The sequence below is a fragment of the Triticum aestivum genome, chromosome 7D (assembly GCF_018294505.1).
Source record: "Triticum aestivum cultivar Chinese Spring chromosome 7D, IWGSC CS RefSeq v2.1, whole genome shotgun sequence".
NCBI classification, from domain to species: Eukaryota; Viridiplantae; Streptophyta; class Magnoliopsida; order Poales; family Poaceae; genus Triticum; species Triticum aestivum.
Window position 1 is genome coordinate 36,863,340 of NC_057814.1, and position 12,892 is coordinate 36,876,231.

At 43.5% G+C, this 12,892-nt stretch overlaps 1 pseudogene; it reads right to left on the reverse strand.

The window, feature by feature from the left end:
* Positions 1-1,795: 1,795 nt before the first annotated feature.
* On the reverse strand, positions 1,796-8,927 carry LOC123166570 (putative disease resistance protein RGA4; annotated as a pseudogene).
* Positions 8,928-12,892: the final 3,965 nt, after the last annotated feature.

The window sequence follows — 12,892 nt, forward strand, 5'->3', positions numbered from 1 at the left end:
CCATAAGCAAGAAGCTTCTTGCTTATATTTTTTTTTCCCGCAAGAAGCATTCTGTACAAGAAACCGAAATTTTCTTTGCCAAGGGAGCAGATAACAAATATCTACTGCGGAAGCTAACATACAAATATCCCTGCCCTGCACTTTGATTTCTTATGTCTGCTTGGAATACATTGGAGATTTCATAATTCAGGGCACATACCCAAGTACGCTTCTTCCTTCTCTCCAGCATCACTTCCTTATCTTCCTTCCCAGCAAGGGCCACCGGAGTGAGATAGAACGGCGGCTGTCAGGAATGGCTGCTATCCTTGGGGGAGAAGGGCTATCAAATTGGATATTCTGCCAAATATAAAATAAAGGAAGGCAGTATTATCATGGGCAAACAAGAAGAATTATGGGGGAAAAGACTTGAAAATTGTACACGTTTCTTACAAAAAATTCATCGACAAAGTGAAGTGCAGAAAAACATGATGTGGTACTATCAATGACGAAATACATTCCAAATATACAAAGTTAATAGGAATACATATATAACAGATATATACGCAGTACTACCAATGACGGAATACATTCAAAGTGCAAAGTTAATCTCGCACATACCTTTTCATCAATGTGAGCAAGCTTCGTCTTGTTCTCCTTTGCTTCACACCGCTGCTCCAAGATAGGGCAGTGGCGAATTGCTAATTCTTGGAGATTTGTGAGCTGTTGTATGCTACTTATTATCCACGTTCTTTCTCTCTGCCAAAAACACCATATCACGTAGGCGGTTACTCATTGTAACACCCCAGATGCAGTGGAAATGAGAGAAGCGTCGCGCGCATTCCATGGCTAAGCGCGGTGAAGCTGCACAGCGACAAGAGCAAGCTGGGACTGACGAAACTGACACTCCATCGGCCAGCCTGGGGAAGTTAAGAGAAGCAGCCTCAAGAGAGAGCAGGCTGGCAAAATTGACTTATATGTTGCCAAATGCTGACCAAAAGCTTGAGCAGGTCAGCACGGTCTCGCTTACATTTGTATCGTGTACTCACTGATCTTCAGTGGATTGCTTCAGTTATGCCATGCATGCTCATCACCATCCGACTGAACATCATCGCTCACCATCGCCTTACCGGAGGAGGCCACCCTGGATCCTGCACACGCTGAGCAGCACCCTCCAGACTTGCTGAGTCGACATCAGACTTATGAGCAACAAATGCCAGACTTCCAAGTCTGGAGGTAACAGGATACATGACATGATACAACAGAGCGAGCAAACATCAACAACGAACACACATCATTTGCGCAATTATAAAATGAACCAGTCCTAGCGGAGGAACTAGTTTGTGTTTTTTCGGGGTGTTTTTTGTTGTTGTGAGAAAAGAACCAGTTACTGCACACGTTGCTCGTCCGGCGCATCCACCGGTCGAATAAAACCCCCAGGTGATCCTCGTCAACAGCGCTCCTCTTGGATGGTCTAGGAGCAGCAGGCATCTCATAGACAGCACACTGAGACTTGTCTCACAGGATCTTACAATGATGCAGGTAGGAGGTAATTAAGGGTATCAGCAGACACCAATCTCAGAGCTGCCCTGTTTCAGCCCTGTTTTACATTACAGGCTATGTTTTTTTTTTTGAGCAAAAGAGGGGGGGGCTCCGATTTCATTAACGAAACCATCACCAGTACCAGTTCACTACAAACGCGCACCTACTTAAAACTACCAATATCCAAGGAAACCATCTCAAAAGGCAGCGGTCAAGTTTAAAACCCTGTCAGGCCATGTTGGCTTAACTTACTAGGCCTCGTAATTTCTCCTATCAATAAAACAAGAAAGAATACATTACATTGAAGATGGAATTGTCGGTGCAAGGCTCAGAGTATTTTACCTAGTAACAGAGTGAAGGAAGCCAAACAGCTGGCTCTCTGAATCCAGAACTAATAACCAAACGACAAGCGCACTTTACAAAAGGCTGAATCAGGTTTGTGCTGTCCAGGGAAGTTGATAACACATAACAGAGTAGCACGATATCTACTGCCGAATGTAGCATACAAATATCCCCACACTTTGATGCCCAAGGCACCACTCAGGGTCAGGGCACATACCGGAGTACGTTGGGATTGTGAGCTAATTAATATGGAGTTTCGATTCAGATGGACGTGGGTTCAGCCGACTCAATCTAGCGGCCTAAATCCTGATTAACGCCTCCACTGTCTTTTCTTCAGCATCACATTCTTATCTTCGTTCACGGCAAGGGCCACCGAAGTGGGCAACAACGGCGACTGGCAGGAATGGCTTCCATCCTCGAGGGGGAAGGGCTATCAAACTGGATACTCTGCCAAATATAAAATAGAGGAAGTCAATACTATCATTTGGGCAAAAAAAGAAGAATTTTAAGGAAAAGTACATGGAAAGTTGATATCGTTCTCAATAAAAAATCATAGAAGAAATGAAGCAGAAAAGTACTACCAATGACAGAATACGTTCAAAATGCAATCTTAATAGGAATACCTATATATATATGGCAGGGCACATACCTTTTGTTCTATGTGAGCAAGCTTCGTCTTGTTCTCCTCTGCTTCATACCACTGCTCTAAGTGAGGGCAGTGGCGAATTTCTAATTCTTGCAGATTTGTGAGCTGTTGTATGCTGTTTGGCAAAGTCGTGATCGCATCGCAGGACGAAATTACAAGTTTCCTGAGAGAGGTAAGTTCCTCTAGCCATAGTGGCAGCTGTCTCAAGCTACGACAGACATCCAGTGTTAATGATTGTAGCTGTTTGAGTTGCCTCATGTTATCGGGCAATTCCTCTAGCTTTTTGTATCGCTTTATCACCAGTTGCTGAAGAAATGTCAACTCGCCTACCCATTCCGACAGTTTTGATTGGGCCGACATCTCCAGTGTCAGTGATTTGAGGGACTGGAGGGCCCAAGTGATCTCTGGTGAGCTTTCCAAATCACTGCAACGTTCGATGTGCAAATCACTGAGGGCAGGTACATGGTGAAGCAATCTCCACTGATGCAGAGGCACCTCGCTGCTTTTAATTGTCAGAGTAGTAGATACTCCTAGTGCAAAAGAAGATGAGGAAGCAACATTGTGTGAGACGCTCTCTGCCCATGATATGAGTACATTATTACTCCCCCTTATACTCCAAGATGTAGCTTGAGGAAGGTGTGGTCTTATCCACAACTTGGGGCAATAATGTATATTCACTTCCTCAAGTTTACAGAACATGAGCTCATTCACACTAGCCTCACCACTAGAGTATGTTGTATTCCAATGTTCCAGGCCTTCCATGTTTTCCAGAGTAAGCACTCGGAGGTTTGGTAGTTGGGCGAGGGGTGGAAGGCTTCTGCAGTTGGGCAAACGAGACATCTCCATTTGGACAACATTAGGGAGATAATTGCCGATATTCATTATCCAGTCTGGAAAGCTGACACCAATATAACCATATATCACAAACCTCTGCAAAGTGCTTGGTGGCACTAGCTCCCTCAGCAACTCCTTGTCATTCACATATCTCTTAGCTTGTGGGTTCCATTGTAATGCCAAATATCCAATCCTCTGTTTTTCACCGAGTTTTATACTGCGTACCTCTTCTCGAGACTTCACATTTTCAAGTTTCTGGATTACCAGCTCGTCAGGATTTATATGCTCAAGCAAGCCAAGGTTGGCGGTACATTTAGTATCATCTGCAATTACAGAAAAGGCTGGCCACAACAAGCCAAAAAGACTTTGACAATCCATTTTAGCCACACATTCTGGAAGTCTGGCAACTTGGACGCACCCATCAAGAACCAGCTTCCTGAGGCAGCTAGCACTTTCCGGTATACAAATAGGATAGTCATTCAGAGACATGTCCAGGTGCTCCATATTGGGAAGGGTACAGATACAATCAATAAAATTCTCGGTTTGATCTGTTGGCGAGCTGTCAAAGATAAACTGCATACACCGTGATAGATCCAGATAGCGGAGATCAGTGAGATTGCCAATGACTTCTGGCAGTCCTCTGAGATTTTCACATGCTGATAATCCCAAATGTTGGAGTTTGGTAAGGTCAGCCAAAGCTTCAGGTATTCCTAAAACATAACGACTGTAAGATAAGTTCAGATATACCAACTGTTTGAGCTTTGCAAACGAATGTGGGAGTTTTTCTAAACTCTTACAACATGACAAGTCAAGATACATCAGACCCTTCATTTCACCAATTGACTCTGGCAACACTGAGATATTATCAGAACCATGAAGGTCAATATAATTCAATTCTCGGAGCATAAAAATACTCCTGAGACATGTTCCATCACGGATATTTGGAGCACTAAGATACCTTAACTGCTTCAATTGACCAATAGAATCTGGCAACTCATTTGAATTGACTCTGCTTAAATCTAAGACACGGACGTACTTAGCTGGTGAATATGCATCACGCTGGAACTGTAACGGGCGTGAGTTATGGCTCACAATATGCAGCGCCCTTAGCTTTTCAGGTGAAGTCGTGGATGACTTTAATGGCTTCATATAATCTGTAAGCCATGCATAGCGGCAGTTAGGGCCCGCCAAGTTAAATTCGTCAGCCATGACCGATCTTGCAAGGTCATGCACCAGGTCATGCATAATGAACAGTGTGAAACTTTTGTTTCTTCCGTACAATCTTCTTTTAGCGCCAACCTGCACGAATATTATAGAAAATAGTGTAAGACTTACATTTAAAATTTGGCAGTTAGAAGGAATCAAATGAGAGAATTACTAATGACTATATAAGGATGTTAATCTCGGTTTGCAATTCCGAGGTTAGTCTATTTTCAGAAAGACAACTGATTTTTCCATCTCATCTATTGCTTACCTTGTACCAACTTTATCATCTACAAATTTTTATTCGATCTGATGTGATTTTCATCTAATGCCTTCTATATCATAAAACTGCACATAAATAATAAGTAAAAAAAGAACTCGAACACCAAATTATTGCATGTAGTTTGTACAGATTTGACTATATCAATAAAATGTTAATTATGAGTGCATTCTGTCACAAGCCATCAAAATTATTTATATTTATACTAGCATACTGCAATCTTTCTTATCTATACTAATTTGAGGCTCTTTACGTACCATCATTTCGAGCCACATCACCGAAATTAATTAGATCATTAACTTAATGGCTAAAATTTAATATCATGGGTAAGCTGCTCTAACACAACTCCTACAAGCCAACCATATTTCTTATTCCAAAAAATAAGTGCTGCCATGCAAAATAGAACTTAACCCCTGACGTCATCAGCCTTGGCCTGACTAACAAAGGAAAATTCACCCCACCAAATTTGAAATAAATTTTTACTAAAAGGGCAACTTGGAAAAACTTAAAATAAAAAGAGAAATATGGTACAATATAATCACATGGCTATACAGATAAAAGGAGACCCTCCCTTCACAACAAAGAATTTCAACCCTCTTGTGCTACTGCACAATACAAGGCTTCCAATTGATCATTATAGAATAGGAAATGCTCCCTCCTTTTCTCAGATAAACGCACCATTAATTACACAACTTACCCGAGATGTGCACTTTAGTCACACAATTCACAGCGTGCATTAAATAAGTCAATTAACTTCAGATTATGCGCAACCTGGCCACTTACCAGTTCGCGGGCATAACCATAGCCAATGTGACATGGTAGCTCAGGGCCAGACAATGACGTGTAGGACAACGATAAACACCTAGAGGGATGTGACGGGGCTATGCTGGTCATTGTCACTTCTAGGTGGCAGTGAGGACAAGAAGTCTCGGAGAGTGGCCATTCACGCAGTGTCCGACAGTGATGGTTTGAGACTCTGAGTCTAGTCTTCTTTAACACTGCTCACACTGCATCACATGTCGGTGACGGACCATCATGGATTCTATGCCCAGTCCCATCATTACCACTACGTATTCTACACAATTGGTGCACATGGACATATAACCGGCCATCTTTCCACTCGGGATCTGTGCACTAACTTATTTTCTATGAACAAATCCACATCATATCTAAATCGTGCAATACATTAAAATAAAACGATATCACAGTTAGTTGTGAAGGTATGGATTAATCGATTCACCTTTGGACGTTGAAGAAATGACATTTCCAGAAGTTGCACAATGTAACTCTCACCGAGTTGTAAATTAGAGAATGTACTAGATGGCTCCACGAATCCAAGAGCAATCCATTGATGAATTAGATCATCTTTATTCATATCCTGACCCTTTGGAAAGATTGCACAGTAAGCAAAGCATAACTTTAAGTATGGAGGCATGAAGTTGTGGCTTAATAGTAAGGATCCAAGCACTTCATGTCTAGATGATGCATCTATGGAAGTAGATAGATTCCACATATGATTGGTTTTGACCGAATTCCATTGTCCATACGACTTGGACTTCAACATGTGTCCAAGTGATTGAGCAGCTAAAGCTAAACCTTTGCATTTTTTTGCAATATCCCTTCCAATCGGCTCCAACCGCTCTTTGTCATCTCTTGTTTCAAACTTACTTTTTTGCTTCATTATTTCCCAGCATATCTCATCTGACAACTGAGGTAGGTTGTATGGCTGCACAGTACCGATTTCATTTGCAATGCCTTCATCGCGTGTGGTAACTACAACCATCACCTTGCACCCATCACCCTGCCTCAACATAGCTTTCAATTCTTCTAGTTGAGAAGGATGCTTCTCCCATAGGTCATCCAAAATGATCAGAGTATTCTTCTTCTTAGCAAGTAGCTTTTGAAGGCGAATGTTAATACTATGTGAATCAGGGATCTGCTGGCTCTGTTGTTCTGATAGTTGTGATATTATAGTGTTGCCAATTTTTTTCAAATCAAAAATCTGGGACACATAGACCCATACCCGAGAGTGTTTTTCGAACTCAAGATCATTATAAACTGATCTTGCCAAGGTGGTCTTGCCGATGCCTCCAAAGCCCCATACAGGAACAAAGGTGGTCCCTTCAGTGGCGCTCCCCAATAAACGAGCCAAGATTTCCAGTTTATCGCCAGTCCTCCCGATAATTTCTGCTTCCTCCACATTCCCTGCATATTCCCAGATATCAGGAACTTGCTGCTCATTAGTGCGAGTTTCTGGCGGAACACTATAATTCTGACGGTCTTCTGTAGACGCTCTTGCATCTTTTTCATACTGCCTGGCATATTAATCTTCTTCCTCATAGCTCCAAACTGCAAGAGGCATGCCTTGATACGTCAGTACCATCGAAGACATGAAAAAGCACATGCCCGCGGCGGCAATTTTATGATGTGGCGTTGTAATTTAAATCAAGAAAAGTATAGGTGTGGTTTTTAGTTCTCAATCGACAAGAAAGCATACATAGCTCTGGTCTGGAATTCCATGCGTACTAAGTAGGAAAGTAATACATGTATGGTCGCATACGTATAGCAGGACAGCTGATCCTATCTGCACCAAGGTTTCTATCCCCCAAAAAACCAGATGCACTTCACTATCTAAATAAATTTAGTCCTACTTCACTACATTATAACATACAGATCTAGTTCGTCATCTAAATATATTCAGATCCATCATTTCTTATCTTACAAAACAACAACATTCAGATCCAGATTGATGACAACCAAATGGACATAATCAATCATGCGTACCAAGGTGGAGTCAGTTTTGAAGTCATCAAGCATGGAAGACTAAAAAAAGTATGTGCACATGTTTGTAGTTTTGTGAAGTACTGCCGTAATTTAAATCAAGAAAAGTATATGTTTAAAAGGACGCGTCTTAGCTTTCCTAGTTCTTTTCTACTTTACAAAGATCCATTACAGAAATGCTGGTTTCAACTCTTTTTCCAACCAGAATAACCCCCTTTCCATTGCTTGCATAACCAAAATTTCGCCACAAGAAACACGGCATGTGTAAGACTAGGAAACCCGCTAGAGACAACATAGTCTAACAAGGTTTAAAAAACTGACGGCAAGATCAAATGAGACATAACAGCCAAGATCCCAGGAAAAAAAACTCAGGCTCTTGTGAGCAGGGCTTGACCGAATCGGTTTGATCAAAGGAAAACAATGCACATATGGTCCTATATACTACTAGGACTCTAACCAACTAGTACTTGGACCGTTGGCCGATTGGTTTTCTGCTAAAACTTCTATACGGTGGCACTTCCAGGTATAGGTATAGCAGGACAGCTGATCCTCACTGTGAACAACATATCTAAATAAATTCAGATTCATTTGGATAATTTACATCATTATATACAAATTCAGATTTTTAAGGTAATGAATTTATTTACATAATTTACTTCACTGCAAAAAAGAAAGAAATTCAGATCTAGTTCATCATCTAAATATATTCAGGTCCGTCAGTTCATTTCCTAGAAAAAAGCAACGACACAGATCCAGACTGATGGCAACCAAATGGACGGAATCTTGCATACCAGGCCGGCGTCAGATTCGAAGCCATCGAGCATGTCGGAGATGTCGTACATGGCGGCCTTGAGCCGATTCACCCACAGGAGCGCCGAGCTATCCGTGATGGAGCGCCTCTCGGCGTCGCTGAGCGCGGCCTCCACCGACTCCAGCGTCATCTTCATCTTCTCCAGGTCTTTGGTCAGGTTCTTGTGCAGCTTTACCTTGCCCACGATGGCGGAGCCGAGCTGCTTGATCACCACCTTGATGACGCCCGAGGCGACCATGGCGCCGACGACGGCTGCCGCCATTGCTGGCCCGGGCGGATCTTACGGGGGCACCAACGCGCGCTGACGTTCTCAGAGCCTACTACAGCGGAGCCAGTGAGTGAGACGGAGGTCGCCGGAGAGAAACAGAGAGGAAGGGAGAGAGGGATTGACCTGTATCAACGCCGTCCTGGCCGCGGAAGAGGAGAGCAGGAGACGGCGACGAGCTCTAGACACGGTGAGCGTGATGGGGGAGGAAAGTCAACGCAACTGAGATGCGCTTCCCTTTGCAACGGGGAATACATAGGGGGTTGCAATTGCGTATACCTACGTTTATTTATTCCATATTTTATGACATCACAAATCCTTAGTGCATCTTCAAAGCTATTCGGGTCAAATGTTCATCGTCCCTCAAGCTATCCGCGGGCATATTGGTTCGAGCTCAGTCTTCATTCTTTAAAAAAAAAGAAAACAAATTTCCAATCTATTCTTGCAGACAGTACAAAGAACATCATCCGCTACATAGTTATAGCACTTGAGGAGGCGCATCCATCTTCTGCTCGCTCATGACCGACCGCTCCCGCGACTCGCCCATAGCTCGCCGCCGCCACACCACAGCACCCTCCGCCGCCGCCCCCTCCCTCTCTGACGCCCTCCACCATGCCGCCGCGCTGCCGCGGATCTGCATTGCCGGCTCCCTCCCCTCGCATGCCCGTGGAACTGCAAGGGCTAGGGTCCCCCCCCCCTTCGTCTACGAGGCGTTGCCTGAGAGCGTCTGATCCAATCGGTGTCGGAGGAGCTGCTGGCGACGAGGGGGCGAAGGTGGATGGACAGAGCACAACAGACCAGCAACGACTCCTTCTCGTGGTCACAGTGCGAGAAGGAGTGGAGGGTGGCGAAGGAGATTGCGGAGGCAGAGCCAGATTCTGTGCTCAGATCCAGAATAGAGAGGTATGTGCAGACTTGCAGAATCTAGGCGATCAGGAGATGAAGAATTTTGCCAGGAGGATCTATTTCGAGGGAACACCTGTGGAGCGAGAGCGGATGCCACCATTCCCAGCCTTGTCGCCAGTGTCATTCATCCACTGGGCAAGGGGGAAGGGAGATCTAGCGAGTTGAGGAGGAAGGCGCGGTGTCTGCCTCATGGGGTTGCGTCCTACAAGTGTTCCGCCATTGCCAGAGCCAGTGGACCCCATGCCTTAATTGTCGGCGGAGATTTAACTGGTTCTGAAGGTACACAATATGATGCAATTGGGGAGGTGACTGAATCTAAAGACAAGGAAAGTGCATTCGATCCTGGAGAATGTGTGATGGTTGGCAGTAATAGATACTGTAGCTGCTTGGATGGGGTTCGTCCTGGGGGCAGATTTTGGGCCCTTGAGCAAATTGAAGAAGAAGAGGAAGATAATGCAGAGGGAGAAGAAGCTAGTCGTAGTCCTTATTTGGTCACTTTTGCTGATGTGCTTGCTTGTGCTAAGAAAGAGAAGAAGAAGAAATGCAAAGAGAAGCAGTGAAAAAAATAACAAGGGTGTCATTACGAGAAGCCGTGACCGTAACTCTGTGGAGATTGTGACTCCCAAATTCAAATAAGTAAGTGTTTCATCCTGCCGTAGACCTCCTAGTATTACACCTGTTCATTGTGATTTATTTTGGGATGGTTGAAGGTATCAAATTGTTGATGGAAAACCAATAGATGTAGGGGTAGGCTTAGAGCCTGACTGGGTGCATATGGGGCGTGGTTGGAGGGGCAAATGTCGATCAGTTCGTAAGCTGGTTGATGCGCCTCTCTCTACATGGTCACCAGCACACCGGGACGGAAATTCTGGGGATGATTTTGAATTCAGAGGGGATTTTTTGTATCTATTCGTACTTTGGACCGGGTTGGGCCAGTTGGTGGGGAAATGGGCCATATAAGTGGAGATACCTCGAGGCCCGCAGGTGGAAAAGGTTTATTACAACCTGATCGAAGACTGGTTGTTAAAACCTAACCACTTTTCTGCTCTAGGGTTCCCATTTGTAGTGCTCATCACCCTCCGCTACCGCAAGATCTAGCCCAGGTCTAGGAGTGGAGATGGCTCATCGCTTTGGCCTTAGACGTGGAGGTGGTGGAAGAGATGGAGGACGTGGAGGCAATTGGAGACCCATCCAAGGCTATGGGAGAGATTTTCAATTCGAGCGCCATGATCAAGGTCTTCAAGCTTGCCCTCGACCATCGTTCAGGAATTTCCAAGGTGACCAGCAACAAATCTACTCCCGTGGAGAGAACGGATATGGAGAGTGTAATCAAGATGGGGGGAATCACAGCATGTATCAATATCCACGCAGGCCACCGCTGCAAAACACTAATTTGCCCCCTGTTGTTAGCAAGTACCAACAAAAGATCAGTGCTACAACATTCAGTGGAGGGGGGGGGACAGTGATGCCCAAACCTCCAAGGCAATTTCAGTAGGGGCAGTGTTGACATGTAATCAAGGATCTGTTTTGGTTTTTGACAGTAAAACCCTACATGCGACAAAGTCATATGTCAAAAATGTGGAGTGAAAGGTTACAACTCCATTGTGATGCAGAAGTCAAATGTGTGGTGTGTATAAAGATACTCAAATACCTGACTTCTGTGCTTGGTTACACCAGAAAAAACCAGTGGCCACTTTGGTTAGATTTGGTGGAGAGGGACTTGGCCCGTTTGTGGCTGAACATGCAAAGGATATATCAGGTGTTGGCAAGAATGAAGTTGTGGCTTTGGTGAGATTGAGGGAGGGATTTGATCTAGAAATTGATGTTGGTGCACTACTCAAGAGTTTGGCTAAAACATATCCATGGAGGTGGGACTGGAAATCAAGGAAAGTTTCTGAATGTGTCTTCCTAGTGAATTTTCCATCTGCTGCAAGAATTAATGAAGCTGTTGTTTATGATTGGGTTCCTTTGAAGGGAGGACATATATTTGTGAATGTGAAGATATGGAATGATAATGTTATGGTTGTTGGTAAGCTTGCTATGGTCTGGGTCAGAACAAAAGGAGTTCCAAAAACTATGAAGAACTATCATGGGTTGTGTGAGATTGGATCAACGATATGATATACTCAAGCTGTATACATGGAGTTTGTGAGCAAAACTGCCTTGGTTAGACTAAAGATTGTCGTGGTTGATCATATCAAAATACCTAGATGGACTAAGTTGACAACTCCCAATCTCATGGTTTACAAAATTTTCTTTGAGGTAGAGGAGGTGGTCGATGAAGGCTGGGCTAAAGATGATGATGAGCTATCCCAGGGATATGAGGAGTGGATGGATTTTCAACAACAACAAGAAGATAGCAGAGATAAAAAAAGAAAAAAATCAGTGAGGATGATATAGTGAAAGGGGCAATTTGTGCAAGTACTAGAACCAAGACGGCATTGGAGGAGAGAGGTGCTGCTTTGAATGAACAAGATGATGTTGACTTGATGTTATATAATAAAAATCTGGACACAGATCTTACTGGAAAAGGTGACGAAGGGACATGATCTGCATCTGTGAATGGGGGGTGGAGGAAAAGAGAGAGAAGAAGAGGAATATTTCTAATGAGGATGATCCAGAAGATGGAGCTGGAGTTTCTCAATCAATCAGTCTAGGTACAAAGACGAGGATTGTTGCTCAAGAGGATTTGAATATCGAGAATGTCAATCACAAAAATGCTGATCAGGGGACTCAGAGGCATAGTGGGAGAATAGCTTCGGAAAATAGGGATGACATTCCAATGGTAGACAGAGCTATGTCTTTAGCCAGAGTTAAAAACTTGGCCTTGTCTGAAGGTATGTCGGTGAATCCTGATAATGAATATTCTGAAAATGTAGAACTGATTGATGTTGCTAATTTTTTAGGGGTTGATTTAGGGGTCTCATTAGACTTGGTTCGGTACAATTTACATCTTATTTCTTCTCTTGAAAAAGCTAGGAAAGAAATGTTTCTAGCTAGTACTAGGGAAGAACATAACATGCAGGAAGATGAAAATATTTTGGAACCTGAAGATGTTAACCAAATACTTCAGGATTTATTGCAATTAAGTAAGGAAGAGGATGATGATCAAGTGGGTGAGAAAATGGAAAGTGTTTTTGGAGGGATTAGAGAAGGTATCAAAGCAAACAGTGCTCACTTTGAGGTTGTTGCTGTCAAGACTCCTATGAAAACTATGTTGAGAAGAAAGAAAAAAGAAAAAATAACTAGTTTGATTAATTTGTCTTTTGGTCTTCCTTCTTTACAATGCTGATTTTGCACAGGCTT